General features: G+C 36.4%; 1 protein-coding gene across 1 annotated transcript in view; it reads left to right on the plus strand.

Annotated features, from left to right (window-relative positions):
• fz4 (frizzled 4) overlaps positions 1 to 21,092 on the plus strand; it is a 53,078-nt gene that overhangs the window by 20,126 nt on the left and 11,860 nt on the right. The window lies entirely within an intron of this gene.

Below are 21,092 nucleotides of genomic sequence, written 5' to 3' on the forward strand. Positions count from 1 at the left end.
AAATTGTATGAAGCCGTTCATGCGTATTTTTTTTTTTTTGCGAATGACGCTCGATAATATGATTGTCACAGAATTCTATGAATAAAATCGCGCGATGAAAATTCGTAGTGGGTCATATATTGCAGAATTCTTTCTAGTAATGTTCTATTGTATAAATAAGTGTTATAAACATTTTAAAACATATTCCGCAATTGATGAATGTACAATTTACTTCATTTCACTATTTCAAAATGGCTCCCGTTAAATAGCCGCGGGGCTTGGTTGGTCCTAAACAAACAACGATTTCCATTAAAGTCGGACGGACTGACGGACACAGCCGCATATATTTATTGATTTATTGATTGTAACCAGAAATCCTGGATCGTAACTTAAACACGGATCCAAAGCGGCCGAATTCATTTGGAAGATGCTTCGACAAGGGATGTTTAGACGGGTTTATAATAAAATGTTCGTTACAATTATTGTATGTTTCTATCGACATCGAATTATTTGCGATTGTTTTTATTCCTGTACGTTTTAAGTACCTAATGCAAAATTTTTTTACTTACTAGGTACCTAGGTACTAGATAGGTATTAGTCGACACCATGTGGTGATGTGATTGTGGTCTTTTCAAAGAAATTTTTAGTTAAATGACAATAAATGACTTATGTAACATTTCATAACTGGTTATTGTAACATCGGAGTTTCGGAACGAAATACATAACTAACACAGTTGTTTTATTTAAATAAATGCGTTCCAGATTTGATTAAATAAATAGGTAACTATTAAATACAAATCTTTTTGTTAATTTTCAAGATAATATTTCAAAGTAGGTAGGATTTATTTTATAAGACAAGCTAATTTATTCATATTCAGAACTAAGATAAAAAAGTGTTAATTATTATTTACATAATTTACACACAAAAACTCTCCACATTATCTCTGTTCCTTAGTTCGTAAGCAGATGCACTCCACGGGATACCGCTGTCTATTTTTTTGGTATCCCCATCTCTATCACGCTTAACAACATCTCATTATGTTAATAAGGGACATCAGATCAGTCTAGGGTTGCCATATTTTCCCGAGAACCTGTCGGGACATCTAGATAAAGGGAAATATTTATAGGTGAAACAAAACAAAAACTGATAGACAATTTATTATCACTTAACATAATAAGATAAGATACAATTATTCTTTTCTATATTTTTCACATGATTTTACCTGGGATGTTTTACTGTCGTTTGTCTTTTATGAATTGATAAAAATCTTCACAATTCGTGTTGTAATTATTAGTTTACATTCAAGAATAGCTTCGACCATGTCACTGTCGATCCCCAAGCCACCCCAAGCGGTGTTCGTCCGTCTGTTGCGAGGATGAGTATTGATGAAAACACGCTCTCTACGGTTGTCGAGATACCTACCATTTTAAATACCTAACTGTGGTAAATTATTTTGACTATTGACAAAAACACTTGTAAAAGTTATTACTATTCTATCTATTCTATTCTATATAGCATGCCCCTATGCAGCGGGACGAATGGCAACCCTAATCTTATCCCTAAATTATTTTACTGTAAGTGTAAGATATTTTTACGTCTCGTCTTATGATCTTAGATAACCGAGACTAACAAGAATTTGAGTTTATACAAATGGTTTCTGTCATGTCAAAATTTTAAGTTATATTCATAGAGTTATAATACTCCACATCACTGGTTATATTGTATCTGTTATAGCTTCGATGTGGAAGCTATTTTTCTCCCATATATTATGTAGGTGTGTATTTTATTTTTTCTGACTAATGTTATGCATAATAATATTATAATATAGATAAAGATAAAGAGTTTTCTGGTTTAGTTATTAAGTATAGTTTTAAAATATTTGTGCGGGTTTGTCACTTTATGTTTATGTATACTAATAAATAAATATATAAAAAATAAATAAATATGTACTTATTAACTAGGTAGGTAATATAAAGTTTTCCAAAGTTCATTATTCTTTTGCTCATAAAGACGTTTTAAGTGTTTTTTTAATGGCCGACTAGAATTTATGGTTCAGACGAATAAATTAAACGATCTTATAAAAGTAGTTTTTGTTTGTCTCCGCCCGCCTTGAAACTGTAAGGCTATTGGACATACCTACCTATCTAGTGGAATTCCGCAAGCGAAAAATGCGCGTGAAAAATTTTTCTTTAGCATCTTGTTTACGCATTGTTTTATTATGATCGCACTAATTAATTAATTATGGCCCAAGCTACTTAAAAAAGACTTAAATATCAAATTTCGGATCCTTGGTTTTAACAACAATTTTTCTCACTGGTAAATTAGTATTATTTAGTAGTTATATAGGTCAAGTAGGCCAAGAAGAACGACTTTTCACCATACTTACTTACGCCAAAGAGGTCGTCAAAGTGTTATAATATGCTGCCTCGCCTGCCTACAAGCCTGTCGGATAATGTAATATGCACGATTAATATCGAGGCCCACCTTTTCAACAATACAAACCCACAACCAGTTTATTATTAATACAGCAGGGTAAGAAATAACAGGCAATTGTATGTAAAACAACGGGCAGCTCATAAATTCTATTATAACAAGCCACTTTACATAGGCTGCGCTGCCATTCGTGCCGACTTTGCAATTCAATTTTATTTATTTACTTAGCCATTTCAGACATCAGGTCTATTTATAGGTGCTATTTATCGTATTGGGTTACTAGGCTAAAATATCACATTTCTCATAGGTACCTACTTGGTAGGAATATGAAATAAGTAAGTACTCTATGTTCGTAGTTTATCAAATGTTGCTTAGGAGTTGTGTTTTTCTACCTATGTACACATAAATCTCCGAGATTTCTGAACCGATTTGCGTATTTATTTTTTGATCGACAGGGAAACTGCGACATTGTCCCACAAAAAATTTGGATTCCTGATGCTGCAGACCAAAAAAACTGATAGGATTTAGAAAATGTCGATTATAAATTAATATTGGAGGCATCTACCTACCAAGTAAAGACTTTATCGTTAAACTCGAGGACCCAACTGATGTAAGGAATTGCATTCCTAATTCGTGGTGATCTAGAAACTGGCCTACTAAGTCGGCTAGAAAAAGAAACAACTAAACTGACGCGATGCCGCTTGCTTTCATTCCTATTTGCATCGGGATTTGAGATCGGTATGTACCTAACTTGCCAGCGGGACAGGAGTGGAGAAGGCGGGTAGAGAGGACACGAGGGGTGCAACAGATCGACGTGATTTTTGCATGGATATAGTTAACAAGACTTGGAGAGTGAGATAAGCTACTTTTATTCCGGAAAATTAAAGAGTGCCCACGGCATTTTAAACTATCTAAATCCACGCGTACGAAGTCGCGTGCATCAGCTAGTATTAAATAAGTTGATGGACACTTGGTTGAAAGGTTAAATCTTCTAACCTGCGAATCGTGTTAAGAACGCGTGAAATCTGATGCCCGTAGCGAATTGTGGTGTGCGAAGTTGGCATGCCTCGGAATACTGACGAGCGTTGTTATCGGCCACCAATTATAATTTGATTGGATAAGAGAAGCGAGCGAAAACGAAACGAACATGAATCTTTTACGCGCATATACCTAATTCGTGCTTGGTGATGCTGATGAGAAGAAGAAGCTGTGATAGCCTAGATAGTGGTTAGGACGTCCGCCTTCTAATCGGAAGTCGGGGGTTCGATCCCGGGCACCCACCTCTTAACTTTTCGGAGTTATGTGCGTTTTCATTAATTAAACACCACTTGCTTTAACGGTGAAGGAAAACATCGTGAGGAAACCTGCATGCCCGAGAGTTCTCTATAATGTTCTCAAAGGTGTATGATATGAAGTCTACCAATCCGCACATGGCCAGCGTGGTAGACTATGGCGAAAACACTTCTCACTCTGAGAGTATACCCGTGTTCTGTAGTGAGCCGGCGATGGGTTGATCATGATGATGATGATGCTGATGAGTGAGACAGAAGATGCAAAATGTATGAAAGTAGAAGACAGCTCTTTACAAATGTGACCTAAGTGTCATACTTAGTTTTAAGACTTCAATTTAGGTCAGGATACATCAGGATACGAATGTAAGTGTAACGTGTTTACGTTGGTGATAGCCTATAGTTGTTAAGACGTCCCTCTTCTTTTCGGAAGGTCGCGGGGTTCGATCCCAAGCACGCACCTCTAACTATTCGGAGTTATATGCAGTTTGTGCTTTAATTGCTTAAACAAGTTTTACTTGTTAGTTGGGTAATAGGTAAGCAAAATATCTTGAGGAAACCTGCATGCCTGAGAGTTTTCTATAATGTTCTCAAAGGTGTGTGAAGTCTGCCAGTTAGACCTACTGGGCCAGAGTGACGGACTATGGCCTAAACCCCTTCTTATTCTGAGAGAAGATCTGCGCTTAGTATTGAGCCGGTGATGGGTTGATCTTGATGACTGTGTTAATATAATATCACTAGCTGATGCCCGCGACTTCGTCCGCGTGGATCTAGGTTTTAAAAAATCCCGTAGGAACTCTTTGATTTTCCGGGATAAAAAGTAGCCTATATTAATCTCAACTCTATGCCAAAAATCAAGTCGATTGGTTGCTTTGTTAGATCGTGAAGGAAGGACAAATAACCAAACACACTTTCGCATTTATCATAAAATATGCACAGAGTAGGTGTAAGTAATAAATAACAGCTTAGCTCGTTGTAATCTGTACATATCACATCTCACAGCGCTGTGGAGCACGCCCGTAACAAGTTCACGACTCGTGTTATTAATTCTAAAGCAATTTATGTTCCGTGAATTTCACATGGCTACAGGCTAATGCAATCTAACAACATGGCAACAACGCCAGCCTTATTTACTGCACTAAACATTTTAGACAGATGTTTCCGTATGATGAAAATTATTTTCATTGAATTTTATACCAATACTGGCTAAAATGGTATGGTATATTTAGCAGCGGAGCTTCTATAGAAAATGTTCTAAGAATGTCGCGGGCTTCAGTCAGAAGCATTTGAATATTATTTATTTATTTATTTGAGAAGTTTATCGAAAAAAAATTGATTTTGGTGTCATAAAATGCACTTATAATATTTTATAAATACTTAGATAAGATATTTACCTATAATAATTTAAATGTCAATGGGAATCAGGATCCAGTTTCTCTATCATGAATTATGAATATACCTAATACTTAGACTCTAAAATATTAAATAATGTAAATTTGACCCCACGTAAGCAAGTTGTTTCAAAACATTGATGTAAAAGTCATTCGGGTATGTTAGAGCATCGTCTCTAGTCACCACTAGCACGCCACTCCGTCACTCACGTCGAACCTCATTGCACAACGGCTCGTTACTCTGTACATGAAAAAAAAGATATCAGAAAAAATCGTAGGGCCGGAGTGGGCTGATAAAACGACGCTTCATCTTAGATGTACCTACTTATTAAGCGAGCCGTACATGCAAAGGTGTCGTGTTCAGTAACCACGTTAAATCGAACCATAAATGCTAATGCAGGTTTTTGTAACATACGCGCTCACTTTTATTTCAGATTATTCAGACCTTTTATTTATGTAACCGCGGCTTCAGACTTGAGGCGACTGTCGACTGGTAGCCATTGAACGAGTCGCTGGCGTTCAGTCGACAGTTCGTAACTAGTCATAAATTCCAACGTGTATCTACTTCAGAGGCATCTTGTCAGTCACTGGTCACTCAGCGATTTGGCGATACGCCTTGCAGTGGCGAAAGTTATTGACAAAATTCGGCTCGGCGTTTGCTCCATCGCATGGCCTGCTTCAGTTGAGGATCGAGATGATGCTTCATGCTTCAACCAGGCAGCGGCTACCTTTAAGAATATTGCTCTCCTGAAAGAATTTCGGCCATGTTGACCATATCTCAGCCAACTTTGCAGGAAATAGTACAGTACGCGGGCGAAAATAATGTACATCGACCTTTAGAAAGAGGTAGCGGTTTTGTAGAGCACTGTCTCTGTCGTTGAAACCGACAAAACGTCACATAGGTGACAGCGACAACGCTCTACAAGTCTACAAAGCCTAATTGTCATTCTAAAGGCCGATGCACATGCTGCGTACTATACACACGTGTGTTCGTATACACAGCTGTGCTCTTTATTCCCTCACTTTTATAGTTCGATGGGAATCGGGATGGCAATCTAACACGACCGGAGCCGAAGCTATAGAGTAGCAGGGCCCTGTGTTAGAAAGCAGCATTTTAGGCCAATGTTCTGTGCTCCTCAGAGAGTTTCGTTGTAGATCATTGGTCCGTGATTACGGCTTTGATGGTGCCGCCACGGAATGCAAAATACAGTTCAAAGTTGCCGCCTGTTACGAGACGAGTTTAGTGTGTTATTAGGGTCATATATTATTCTCGCGATATGAGACTTTGTAAAGCAATTAACGATTGCTAATAATGGGGTCGATGACATGTCGTTTAGTCCAAAACTTTATAATATAGACGGCTACCAACTTAAATAAATTAATAGCTTTTTATGAATACGGGAATACCTACCTTAAAACTAACTGATTCGCCGTGGTTTCGCACGTAGTCGTATATTTTAAGTAGATGGCTCGCTCCGGCGAGAATTTCTAGGCTTTAAGTTCTAATTAGGCTCTAGTCTAGGCTGTCTAGGGTTTAAGTTGTGTGTCGATTTATGTCAGTTAGTTCCTCTATACCATACATATTAATCTATGCTCTATACAAAGTAGCAGTCACGTTCAAAGATTTTGAAAATAAGTAAATTAAATCCAAGATAAAAGATCGCTTTGCGATGTAAAAAATCTTTGGGTTAGCAGTGTCAGTATGTTTATTTAAACCTCATAGAAAGTTTATCTAGAAGCTAACATTTGATATACTACCTACCAGATATAAAATAAAACATTTTTAGTATCTTTAAGATGACCTCTAAATAGTTAGACTCTTGCTTTAAATAAGTAGTTTAATAATTTCAACACAAATGATTAGGTAGAATAGGTACTAGTTATTGAATGATGAATTTAATATGATATTTTATAATTATTATACTTACGTAATATTTTTTATGTATGTATGATATAATAATTATATTATTTTTCATATAGGTAGGTACTTGTTATGCTCGTAAACTTTTAATTATTGCAAGTAAACAGTTCGTTGCGAACGTTAATTTTTCAACAAAAACATCCTCAACCGCTAGAAAAGCTTGTAAAAGTTATAATTCCCAAGAGCGCTCAACCAAATACCTACTTACTCGTTATTGCAAAATTATTCAAAACAAGCCGTACCTACTTGATATTACTTATAAATGGAATAGTGTGTTTGTCTGTCTGTTATCTTTTCACGTTGACGGTGTACCGTGTAGTATCTTACAGAGTTGCATTCTGGATAAGGACATAACTTTTATACCACGGTATTCTATAAAACCTACTTATTTATAAGTTTTTAACCGTTTAACGGATTTTAGCGAAAAGTTCAGAGACAGTGTACATCCCGGAAACGGACACAGGCTACTTTTTATACCGGAACGAAGTCGCTGATATCATCTTACTGTATATATACTTAAGATATTAGCAATAGGTAGGTATTCTAAAAAAGATAGACGAGTAAATAAAATGAAACGCGACCTGTAAAGTTGTCGCTTGAAATTCAAAGTGACATGCAGTTTCACCGTAGGCGTAGCCAACATCAAACACGGCCACCTTAATCGCTAGATTAATTTTATTATTCTGATAAAAGGGATTAAAACTTAGGCTGACAACATGTTGAGGATTTACCTCTAATTTATTAAAGTGCATGCCAGTGATGCGGTGATATCGTGGTTTTAAAACATTGTTATTATGTTCTATAGTGATGTTTAGTGGAGGAAAATTCATTGAAAACCCCCCTTTTGCACGTTAGACAATTTTTAGATAATTTTAACCCAGAATACTTAAAGCCCAATTTTTAATCAGTTAAAGCTGTATTATCGGGTCTAAAATGAAAATGTGTAAAAAGGAATTGAATGATTGACAAGAAGAAAAAAAAAAAATCTTTACGTAGGTACCTAACGTTTATTATTTGAAATGACCGCGACGCCCGCACACCGGGTCTAGATGTTGGTTGTAGGTATACTTAAATTTTAATCACCTGATTAATTATACAGATAGAATCAAACATGGCGGTCCAGCCGACGCAGCGGGAGTTTCAATTTTTTCTGTAAGGAATTTAAACTTACAGTTTTTTTGAATATTTATTGATCCTGCTTCTTCACGACTGCCTAATAAGTATGATATATCGTTGCTTGCCTTTTGCTTGCCTATAATATCAACATGATATTATTCGATTTAGCTTTGTGATATTATATGAATATATGGCCTATATGCAACATGCTAGAATAAAAAAAATTGTAGATGAATAGATCGATAGTTATAATATGGAAAAAAATGGCAATTGAACCTTGGTACCTACTTATTGTACTTATTTAGTTATTACCACAATTAAACTTTTTGCAGGTTATTAATTTAAGTAAGTTATTTTTTTTTAGTATTGAATTTCTTGCGTTAAATAAATTAATAGTTAAGTGTAATTTAATTTATGAGCTTTGTAAAAAGTATCTATATTGCAGGTACGTATACATTCCTGTTTCTTTTACTTGAACAGTAAAACCCTTTATTTATTTATGCTGGTTTGATCGGTAGATTCGATGTTGGTGGTCTCCGATAAATATAGATTTTAGAATTGGATTATGAAGCTCCAACAAAAGCAGAGTTTTTCGAAAGCAACTTGTAAATTGCAAGTGATGTCTTGCTGTGTTAATTCATGCAGACGTTCAGTTTTATTGTGCAATAAATATAAAAATAAGGGTGCGTTTGCACTGATGTAACGACGAGCGAAGCGGAATGGAGATATGCAAGGATAAATCAGCATCATCGTCAACCCATCGTCGTTTCACTACTGAGTACGGGCCTCCTCTCAGAATAAAAAGGGTTTGACCACAGTTCACCACGCTGGCCAAGCGCGGATTGTGAACATTATGGAGAACTCTCAGGCATGCAGGTTTCCTCACGATGTTTTTCTTCACCGTTAGTCAGAGATGCATGTCCGGGATCGAATAAGAGATCGACCATACGCAGGGACCCGTGGAGGGGGAAAATTCTGATTTCTTAGTTTACTTGTTGTTTATATGCAATTACTAGCCTACATATCAAATTGCGCCAGTCTAGCCACACGTCCTTTTGTATGAATTAACAAAGCATTTCGGCAGCCGCAATGCAGCTAATTGTATGAAAAAATTCCATCTAGGACAGTAAAACTCAGTATTTTAACCTTTGTCTTCATTTTTAACGGTTTTATTTCGTAGTGTGCAACCGCCTTAAGATCCGAGCCATCATGTCCATAAACCATACACAGCAGGGATTTATTTGTAATTTATAGAAACAAGCACACGGACTGACAGGTGGAGCGATGGTTTTTGTGTAGCTTTCGTATTTATAAATAATTCACGACCATTTTATATTCTATGGGTAATGGGTATGAAAAAAATATCGAATATAAATCGAAGAATATTTTTTGTAGAGCGCGTTGATGTCTTTTGTATGACGAATAAAAGAAAAGAAGGCGTCAAAACTGTTTTTTCGGTATATATGAGGTCGCCATGCCTGAACCTTGGGACCCCAATTTTTATCCGTTTTTCGAACTATGTACCCTGCCCATTGCCATTTCAGCTTCGCAACCCATAGCCTATGTCGATTACTACAAATCTCTTCATTTCTGATTTGATTACCTAGAGAAACTATAGCTAGCTCTCCATCGCCTGTTCAGAGACTGAGTTTTCGAAGAATAGACTGTTCCAAAGGCTCTAAGTTTAATAATAGTTGTTTCAAGTAGTACCTACCACAGTTGTACTTTTAACATGGAAATGTACACATCCAGGAACAAATATGAGGTACTTCACGCAAAGGCAAGCTTCTAGTTGTTTAATGTGTTTGTTTCTACCGAGCGTTCTCTTGTTTGTGTAGTCATTTGGAATAGGATGTTAGCGCTGATGTTTACTACTAGGTAAGCTTACTAAACACATTTTAACTTACCGTTGAATTTATACAACATCCATACTTCCATATCCATACTAACATTATCCATACTAATATTATAAATGCGAAAGTGTGTCTGTCTGTCTGCTAGCTTTTCACGGCCCATCCGTTTAACAAATTTTGATTAAATTTGGTACAGAGATAGCTTGCATCCCGGGGAAGAACATAGGCTACTCTTTATCCCGGAAAATCAAAGAGTTCCCACTGGATTTTCAAAAACCGAAATTCACGCGGACGAAGTCGCGGGCATCATCTAGTACGTTTATAAATAGATAACTACATACTACATATACATTTATTAAACTTTAGTGCGTACATTTTGAGATCTCACTCGCTATTTTAACTCTGTGTCAGCTGTCATGTCAAAAAAACGGTTTACCTCTGTTGTTTTTAAAATGTATCTACGCATTATATTATTTCATAGAGTTTTAAAATTCCAGCGGTCAGTGTAAATAAATTAGCTGATTTTCTGAACACTAAATAATTTTGTGATAGGTATTTATGATGAAGAGGTTTAAAACTAAATAATTTTGATTATTGTGATAGGTATGAATCTACAATTTAAAAACTAAATACTAAGTAGGTAAATATGTATTTAAATTTTAAATCAATATTTTGTGACTAAGATTATGTATTTACAAAAAATGTAGGCACCTACATCTTTAAATTTCCAAAATCTGATCATTCATGGGCCAAGAGTTTCTTGGGTATATGCCCATGGCCTCGCTGAATTTATTTGGTCAGAACCATTGGTCAGAACCACCAAACAAATTCAGTATAAAAAATATTATGTACCTACCTACTTAAGTTAAAAAAAATGTTTTGTATTTCCTTTTAGTTAGTGAATTGACAAGTTAAATCGAATCTCCATACTTAACTTACTTAACTAAATGAGAGCAACACATTTCGATTTTGAAATTAAAGTTCGATTTTATTGTAATTACCGGCAAAAATTAAACTAATTTGAATTCGATTAATTTTAATTATGTAGAATAATTATTATCAAATTAAGTGGCCCTTATGAAGGCTACCAGACCTTTCGTGATTTTAAACATTTTTCGGAACTCATTTTAACCATCGAAATTCAAATACGTAGCTTATATGTAGTAGTAATTAATATGAGTCTACTAATCCGCACTTGGCCAGCGTGATAGACTATGGCCAAACACTTCTCATTCTGAGAGACCCTGTGTTCAATAGTGAGCCGACGATGGTTGACGATGGTGATGATGAAATGTGAGGGAGGTTCATGCCTATTTGATCAAGTAGGGTACATACCTACCTAAGTACATCTAAACTAAAAAACCTTCTTCAGCTGCTTGGTCGAAATCTCTGTTTTTTAGGGTTCCGTACCTCAAAAGGAAAAACGGAATCCTTATAGGATCACTTTGTAGTCTGTCTTTCTGTCGGTCTGTCAAGAAACCTACAGGGTACTTCCCGTTGACCTAGAATCATGAAATTTGGCAGGTAGGTAGATCTTATAGCTGACATTTGGGGAAAAATCTGAAAACCGTGAATTTGTGTTTACATCACACAAAGAGAAATTGTGGTCATGAACTAATAAAATTATTAGTATTTTCATTTTTCGAAGTATGATACCTAACTATATCAATTGGGGTTTCATATGAAAGGTCTTTGCGTGTGCATTCCAAAACAGATTTTTATTTATTTTTATGCATCATAGTTTTGAATTATCGTGCAAAATGTCGAAAAAATACGACTGTAATACGGAACCCTCGTTGCGCGAGTTAGACTGGCACTTGGCCGGTTTTTTTCTGTCCGTTAAACTTTCTCGAAATAGTGAACCATATGTTAAAAGGATCGTTATTTTATGAATAAAATCCTTTTACCATAAACATGTCCTAGTCATATATTTATCTGAATTTATATGAATCCCGTCACGAAAACTAATTTAAATTTTCAGAAACATCTTTCGAAAACCTCTATAGTACGTACGTGTCTCCATTCATTCCAAAATGAATCCAATTACGTTGCGTAATGGTTTATTTTTTAGAAGCAAACCTGTACTAACGCCTGAGTCATTCTCGTTAGTTCAAGTTAGCAGCTGTCAAATAACTACTGAATGTTTGTTTATCAGGAAAAGCGCCTTAAATAAACATAATAAGTTTTATTATTCAGTGACTAATTGTGGCGTTTAAGATGTTTTCGATTCAGTGAATTCATCTTGTTAGTCGGCTTTGTTGACCGCGTGGTGCTCCGTCCCTGTCTTGCATAATATTGTTTGTAGTATTGTTGTCTCGTTTAAGTCGTTAAAGCAAGGTCGGCTCGTTAAAAGCTCTTAACGAGAGTCGAAGGAAAAGCACGAGCCTTCCAACGCTTTCCAAAGTTTCAACGCGTTAACTTTTGATAAAAGAGCTGAGGACTTGAGGAGTGCTGAAAAAGTCTGTTCATTTTATTTAAAAAATACATACTTACGGCTTTCCAAGTGGTAGGTAGAGTCTTTTTGACACTTTCAAAAATTGTTCATTTATTCACTACAATATAAAAGCAATAGTCAGAAAAGCAGGTTAAATTTAACTAATTTTATAAGTTATTAAAATGTTCCCTCATATAAAGCTTGCACGTGGATATAGATCACAACGCGTAGAGGCTTATCGAGAGATTTAATCTTTATAATAACCTAACTGCAATATTAACTTGATTAGAGGGCACAATTGCTATTGTAACCACTTAATCAGAATATCGACCTAAACACAAAAGTATTTAATAGTCGTTGAGTCTCGAGTCGGAACGAGACTGCTTAAAAACCTTCAAACACTGGTATTTATACAAATCGATTCAAGATGGCTCCCCGCCACAGATCGCGTGACATCGGATGAGTCAAATATTGTCCAATTCATTAAACTAACTTCAATAAGCTAACAAATATTAAAGCCAATTATGGTTTACTAGGTTATGCCCGCGACTTCGTGCGCGTGGAATTAGGTTTTTAAAAAATCCCGTGGGAACTCTTTGATTTTCCAGGATAAAAAGTATCCTAAGTCACTCTGCAGGTCTTTACCTAACTATACCCATGCAAAAAATCACACCAATCCGTTGCTCTGTTGCGACGTGATCGAAAGACAACCCAATAAATTAACAAAGAAACACAATGGCACCGTTGCCTTTCTCTAAACTAAATTTAGAGTATTTGCTTCCTTTTCTTTTTAACAATGCTAAAAAGGGACACAACATGAACTTTAACTTTACATTTAAAGACTCTAAATTTTATTGCACGCTACAAATTTAAACAGTAGGCTCGCGAAACAAACTGCGTCTCTCCTTTTCATATTACATTAGTAAGAAGAGTATGTGAATACTCTAAAATTAGGTTTTGCTCAGAATCAGTACCAATGTCTCATAAAACAGTATGAGTACCTAGTTGAAAAGCAAAGGTAAGCTAATTTTCACTGAAAAGTTGAGAATCTCTGGATAAGCTGCATGGCCTGAGTTTGTACCGCACGTGTCTCTTTCACGCCTACCACCCATAGATAACACTATCTCTTTCACACCCTCACTCTATTCCTCACGCCTACGGACACCATTCCATCACGATAATCAGGATAATTGACCGAGAAATCTGTACTTTGGCCGCATCTTGGCCGAGATAATAAAGATGGGTCAAAGATAAGCGAAAGTATTTATAGTCGCGCTTTGCTAATTGTACCTAATATCAGGTTGTATTATATTCGTCAAATACAATTGCTACTAAGTATGTATTTCTCGTATTTCTAGTTATCTAAGTACCTACGTAGCTTAAAATAATCATTATTTTGATGTGTATTTCTAAATAGTTACTCAATCTTTTCTTAATAAACGAAGAAAAAACAGAACAGCTAATACATTATTTTATGAAGTACCTCCCCACCTGATTCACTGTACACTTTTTGACTGTCAATAATTAAGTAAAGTAACGTGGGTTCTAAACGCGCCCGGGTCTGAGAAGAAGTCCACAAAAAATTCCAGATCTTCTTTTTACACGACTGCCCAAAAAAAGGAGTGTAGATCCTAATGAGTTCATATAAATGAGCTTGTTTATTCAACCATAACTTGCTAAAATATGTCTGAACAGATTTGGATGTATCGGGTTAGGGGTATTGTTAGAATTGCTACATTATCTAATATCTATACATTGGACACTAGACACTAGCTATACATTTTGAAAAAAAAAATGGCAGAGCAGTCGTGTTTTTAATTTCTTTAAATTATTGTATAGAAGCAGACGTTACTTTGGGGAAGTCCATGATATACAATGAACCAAAAGCTTTGCAATTGTGCATTGTAAGGTCTACATCTCCTGAGGATGCTCCGATGTCGCGGGGCGAAACGTGCATCGAGTGTGTTATGGATTTGTGTGGTGGTGGCGCGTATTGCTTGCCCGGTGGCTGCTTTTTCCTGCGTGTTTAGCAGTGGGAGGGCGGGCGGTGCATTTCGCATGCTACATGTTGCACCATACAGATTCGACCTGTTTCAGCGGATAATAGCAAATTATTCCTCGTTAAGTTAATATCAACTTTCACAATATTTCTTAAGACTTATTAGAACTATCAGAGCTGTCAGAGCAACTCATATCTCCAAGTCAGTAGGTGCCTAATGTGTAAATTTTATCACTATACTTAGTGATAAAATTGTTAAAAAATTCTGTCCTGAAATACCAATCGCTAAGCATGGTGAGCGCACTTGTTTATAATGGAGGCAATGCTCCCGGGAGCCGAACAAAAATAAGAAGAAGAAAAAAGTGGCATTTCTGTGGAAAACGACTCGCCATCGACTCGTTACCGATCAATTCTAGACACCATATTTGTATCAGCGTTATATTTCATGCGGTTAATTCGATTAGCGCGTATTTTGATTACAATTGGGTTCGCATCGTTAGATCATACATAGTTTAATCAAATACAAGTCACTTAGTTTAAAAAGCCAAAAACTAGCCTAGTGCGAGTCAGGGTTCCGTAGGTACCTACTCGGGTATTTTATCGACATTCTGCACGATAAATCACATAATCTATATATGTAAAAGGAAAAGGTGACTGACTGACTGACTGATCTATCAACGCACAGCTCAAACTACTGGACGGATCGGGCTGAAATTTGACATGCAGATAGCTATTATGACGTAGGCATCCGCTAAGAAAGGATTTTTGAAAATTCAACCCCTAAGGGGGTGAAATGGGGGTTTGAAATTTGTGTAGTCCACGCGGAGCATAGAAGTCGCGAGCATAAGCTAGTATAAAAATTAAAATAAATCTGTTTTAGAATGTATAGGTAAAGCTGTTTCATATGACACCCCACTTGGTCTATTACGTCTTACTCGACGGACAGACAGACAGACAACAAAGTGATCCTATAAGGGTTCCGTTTATCCTTTTGAGGTACGGAACCCTAAAAATAAAAAAATTGGTTAAGTGCGAGTCGGACTCGAACACGAAGGGTCCCGTACCATCGTACAAGAAATATCATTTTGAAATTCTTATTATTTATTGTTATAGCGGCAACAGAAATTCACTTTCTGGTGAAAATTTCAAATCTCTACCTATTACGGTTCACGAGATACATCCCACTGACAGATAGACGGACGTACGGATGGACAGCGCAGTCTTAGTAATAGGGTCCCGTTGGTACCCTTCGTGTACGGAACCTTGAAAAGGTCTAAAACAAGTATCGGGCGTTTTACCCAACACAAACAAGCAGGAAAAATATTTAAGTGTATAATAAAGTTGAGCAATAAAAGCGGTGCCGGTCAATCCGTCAAACGGTAATCACCTATTATAAACCGGTACCGTCAAGTCGTGCCGTCTATAACTAGATGCTTAACACGCCTACGCTCTTGATCAATCTTGACATCGATTGGGACTTGGGAGACGCAACGGTGTAAAGGAGCATACGGACTAGGCCTAGGGATTTGTATAAACGCCGCATACGGCATAACGTACGGTTACGGTACGGTACGGTAGTTCTAGCAAAGTATGAAGTTGTCAGCCAGAGACACTTTCGTATATAAGTATAAGTATTTTATAATTGTTCCTCACTACTTTTCTCATTTAAAAGGTCTTTTAAAACAAAAAATTTTGTTATGGCCCATGGCTGAGCTCGTCCTTTAAATTTTCGCTCTCACTCACGCTCCTGCTATTTATTGTATTCTGTTTTATTGTCAAAATTCAATTCAATTCAATTCAAATTTCTTTATTGCGAATATGGGTAACCAGTGCAGATATTACAAAACAAAAAGGTACAGCCAAATTCTGCCTATTAGCATGCAATATGTTATGATATACCTACCTAACAACGTGTACATAGTTTTGATAAAATTAGTCACATTAAATACTTAGTCAAATGAAAAGGTTCTAGTTCAGGAGCAAAAATTTCCCCCCCATCAACCAATTTTATGTAGAGTTTAAAATTTAAGAAACACTTACAAACACACACATTTTCATCGAGTAATCTGACTCTACTTTTCTTTTGATTTTAATTAAGTAGGTACGTGTTTTTTTTTTTTCTGAAGATGACCAACAGTTAAAGACTACTTATACCTACTGACTCTGGAGGCCCTTAGTAGTTCGTTATTTCTCCTTACACTAATGAGTAAGCTCCATTAAGCAGTTCATGATCGTCCGTAGTATGTATGCTTCAATTTTGGCTTTCGAGAGCTTTCCATCTCTACTTACATTTAACATTTTAGATTGTAATAAAAGCCTAGTCACTTTTTATCCCAATTGACGGACTTAGAGAAACGAGTACCGACAAAAACTAGAATTTCTTTACGGTGATTGCTTCACATGTTTTCATTCCAACCATAATAATATTATGATAGAGTAAAAAGATAACTTGTCTAATTAAGATGTGTCTCACTTATATTGTTGGAATTTTGATATACTGTATGTAAATACATCATCATCATCAACCGATAGACGTCCACTGAGACATAGGGTCTCTTGTAGGGACTTACACACGTATGTTATACAAATAAGTAGACTTAATTACAATAGTAGGTATAACCTTTTTCTGGGCTCTGTTTTATTCATTTATTTTTATTATTAGTTAGGTGATCAATGAAAATTTATAATTACTATTTATTTGTTTATTACAAAATAATATAAAATTGCTATAATCAACTTGTCTTTGCTGCGTAGGTTTTAGATTATACAACTTAGTGCCGATTTCACAAACGTCGAGTAAACGTCACGTTTAATCGAGGAATTAATTGGGCGTAATTATATTTTCCGTAGGTATCAACTATGTACCTGTGCATTTTTTTAATTTACATAATATTGTAAACTGTGCATGTGTAAATAACAAGTGTCAAGTTCATGGGTAGCTGTTATTTACTCAACGAGTCTACAGACATTTATGTGATATTTAAGCAGTGGTGTTCTGGGAACGTGCTAGGGTGGTGCTATGGGACACAAGGCACTGTGTGGGTTAACAGAAGACACACTGCTCTTAATACCAGAAGTGGCAACCACGGCAAACATGATCAAAGGCAAGCCGTTGATACATATTATGAGAGTTGTATTTCATGAAGCCTCATGCGTTCCATTGTGTCAAAAAAAGTCATATCATCTCTGTGAAATGGAACAACCTAGGAACGAAAGTTTATTATGGAAAGTACATCCTCCTCGAATTAGAGTGAACTATATCCACAGACCATACACAAAATGAGAGCCAATCAACATAGCACAGCACCGTAAAAGAAAAGTTGTATTGCGAGCTAACGAGCAAAAGGAACCTATAGCTAGAACGGGTTACCTTCTATGTACGTAAGCTGCAGTTCTTGGTATAGTCCGATCAATATTTATTAGTTCAAAGTAAGATTGTGGAAAGTAATTAGATACGGTTAGAAACGCAGCGAAAAACAAGAGGAAGGCAATGCATCAACGTTGAATACTTTGTCTTTTGCCGCAAATAATTAATTGTTCCGGTCTATTGGACATCAGTTTTTCTATAAGCCGGTCCTATTTTGGTATATTTTTATTATTAAAAAATATTGTAGAAGAACCGAGCGAACTAAAAGAATAGCAGTATTCAATTACAAACTTTAAAAGAAACTGTTCCCAAATTTTTGGGTAAATCATGGTTTTCCCAGCAAAAAAGTAACTAACCAAAAGCAGAAAACCAGAAGTCGTCGAACTGCTCTAAAATCCAAGTTTACTCCTAAATTCGACGACCACCTACCTGGCGCAGTGGTAAGCGCTGTGATTTAATGCGAGGTCCCGGGTTCGATTTCTGGCATGGGTTTGGAATTCTATAATTTCTGGTCTGGTCTGGTAAAATGCTTCGGCCGTGGCCAATTTAGCGTTCCAGTACGATGCCGTGTAGAAAACAAAAGGGGCATGGGTTTAATAAAAACTGCGATTCTCCTTCCAAGTTAAGCCCGCATCATCACTTACCACCAGGTGAGATTGCAGTCAAGGGCTAACTTGTATCTGAATAAAAAAAGTCCTAATACTTTGTAATACTTAATCTGAATATCTAACAACTGATAACAAGTCAACTGTGATTATGTTTTTATAATCAGCAGTTGACTTTGAAAACAAAATCCAAAATAGGAATCCTGTTTGTTTATTTTCAACGTAACCACGTTCATCGTAATCCACCATCCATCATATATTTTCCCCTTCATCATCAATCATTTCAAAATCATCGATCCCATATCTAATCTACAGGCTTAAATTTGACCAGCGTAACAGACCTGCGATATCGACCAGAGAATGTTTTTTAGGTAATAAAATTAAAGAATCAGGCGCCTAACACAGGTCTAATTAGATTGGTTAATGTAACGTGGTGGTGCGTTCAAGTATCCATATTTAGCCACCTGCTGTGAACTCGTTTGCCATTTTGGGCTTACTTTAAAGGTGCTTTAAAACGTTTCACATGAGTCCCTTCGACACATATCAATATTCATGTATCTGGTTTGTATGAAGACCAGTTTTTCTCATTATTCTTCAGATCTCTTATTAGGACCACATGGTCTTCTTTTACAGACCCATTGTTTTATTTAATCTGTGAAATTATATACTACAGATTTCAAGTTACAACGATCCTGTTAAATTATCGATAGCTAGTTTATCACTTTATCATATTATAAGTATTTATTTATCCGTCTTGGTACCCTTTAACTATGCCTACATGTTAAACTCGATGGTCTATACTCTATGCTATTCATGTACTATTGATCATAGTTATTTATCATATATACCGTTTTAATTAAAACTGTCGTCTGTCCAGAAGCGTAAAAGATGGTTGCAAGAAAAAAGAAACAGGTAGATGGTATAATTTATCGTTTTCCTGCACCAAGTAAGAAATAGGAATGTCTTCCGCATACTATAAATATTGTGTGCGCCTATAAAACCAGATGTAACAAAAAATGGCTCAGATAAATAAATAGTTAAAACGTCCATTTCAAATTTAGAATCGGCACATTAATATCATACACGATCCCTGTCAAAGCGACGTGTAACAGAAATAGTGCATCCTGTTGAGATGCGATGCAGACGCTCCACGGCGACGTACACGAATTGAACGGATAATCGATTTTACGAGCTCCCGAAATAAACCGGGTCCCTCGCCACATGCATCATCAACGGACGTGTTCCGACCGAATTTATTTCAAGTCCGTAATAAACTGCGTAAGTCATAACAACGTCGAGGAACCAGGCGATATATAAAACGGGGAGATATAAAAGCCAATTATTAGCTATAATCAACGTAAACACGGTTTTAGTATCCGCTATTTCTCCGACGTCCGCGATAAAACCGAAAGAATTATAGCTAGAGATTCGGTACTTAAATTTTTCAGCGATGTTTAAAGTCAATTTATTGTCGTTTGTTTCTAACGGAAACGTGTATTTTGGCTCGTTGTGTAACAACTGTTGGGGGTCTATATAGTACCTAACATTACTAAGCAGAATGAGAAGAATTTGTCGTGGGGTCTACTACGCTGACCAAATGCGGATTGGCAGACTTCACACACTATGAAAACATTATGGAGAACTAACAGGTTTTCTCACGATGTTGTGTTTTTTTAAAGCTATCACCGCTCTAACAGTAACAAAGTGTACCAAAAAACGTTTCAAATCGATTGGTTTATAGAAGCCGCTGAATACGAGTGGCATAAAACAGTGTTTTGTGGAAATCTTTGCACGCGACGTATTATGTCTAGAGGTACCTATTGGTTGAAATCACGATGAAAATAAGTAGACTTCATTAAAAGTTAAAGTAATAGGTAAAAAAGAGGGCAGTTGGGCGTTTGTAAGGAAATGGCATCGTATCTATAGGCTCGTTTCCGTAAATAGTTCTGTTGATACATTTTATTGTTACGATTGAGGAGAATCTTTACGACCTTGCTTTATATCCTCCCTCGCTTCGCCTGCTTTCTGAACTGGCCTTTATACGCTGATCTCTAGTAATGCCCACTGGACTTGCAATTGCCGACCTGATTTCGCAGCAACTAAACTTTTCGCCACTTTGGCGGTGAGCATGATAAGCGTACTCGCAACCAAATGTTAGTGACGAGAGATCTATCACCATAGTGTCAACACGATGCAAATTTTAATTTCCGGTACGCTCGGTGGGGCGCTTCGAATCGGCAAAAAAAATACTGTAATTTTGTATGGCACACGTCTTTCAGCGTACTTGTACAATATTATGTCCATTTCAGTGCCTTTATAGTTACAAATGATGTCGTACTATAAATAGTCATAGGACACAAAAAATGTAAGAATACTAGCTTATGCTCGCGACTTCGTCCGAGCGGACTACACAAATTTGAAACCCCTATTTCACCCCCTTAGGGGTTGAATTTCCAAAATTCCTTTCTTAGCAAATGCCTGCGTCGTAATAGCTATATGCATGCAAAATTTCAGCTCGATCCGTCCAATAGTTTAAGCTGTGCGTTGATAGATCAGTCAGTCACATTTTCCTTTTATATATTTAGATTTATGACGGTTTCGTTACTTGATCGTGTCTGGTTCCCTCTTAAAAAGCAGAATTTATCTGAACATAAAATTTGTAACCCATAAATGGACGTACGCGTAGATACAAGAAGAGAAAGAA

This window comes from Maniola hyperantus, chromosome 19 (genome assembly GCF_902806685.2).
Source record: "Maniola hyperantus chromosome 19, iAphHyp1.2, whole genome shotgun sequence".
In the NCBI taxonomy this organism is placed as follows: Eukaryota; Metazoa; Arthropoda; class Insecta; order Lepidoptera; family Nymphalidae; genus Maniola; species Maniola hyperantus.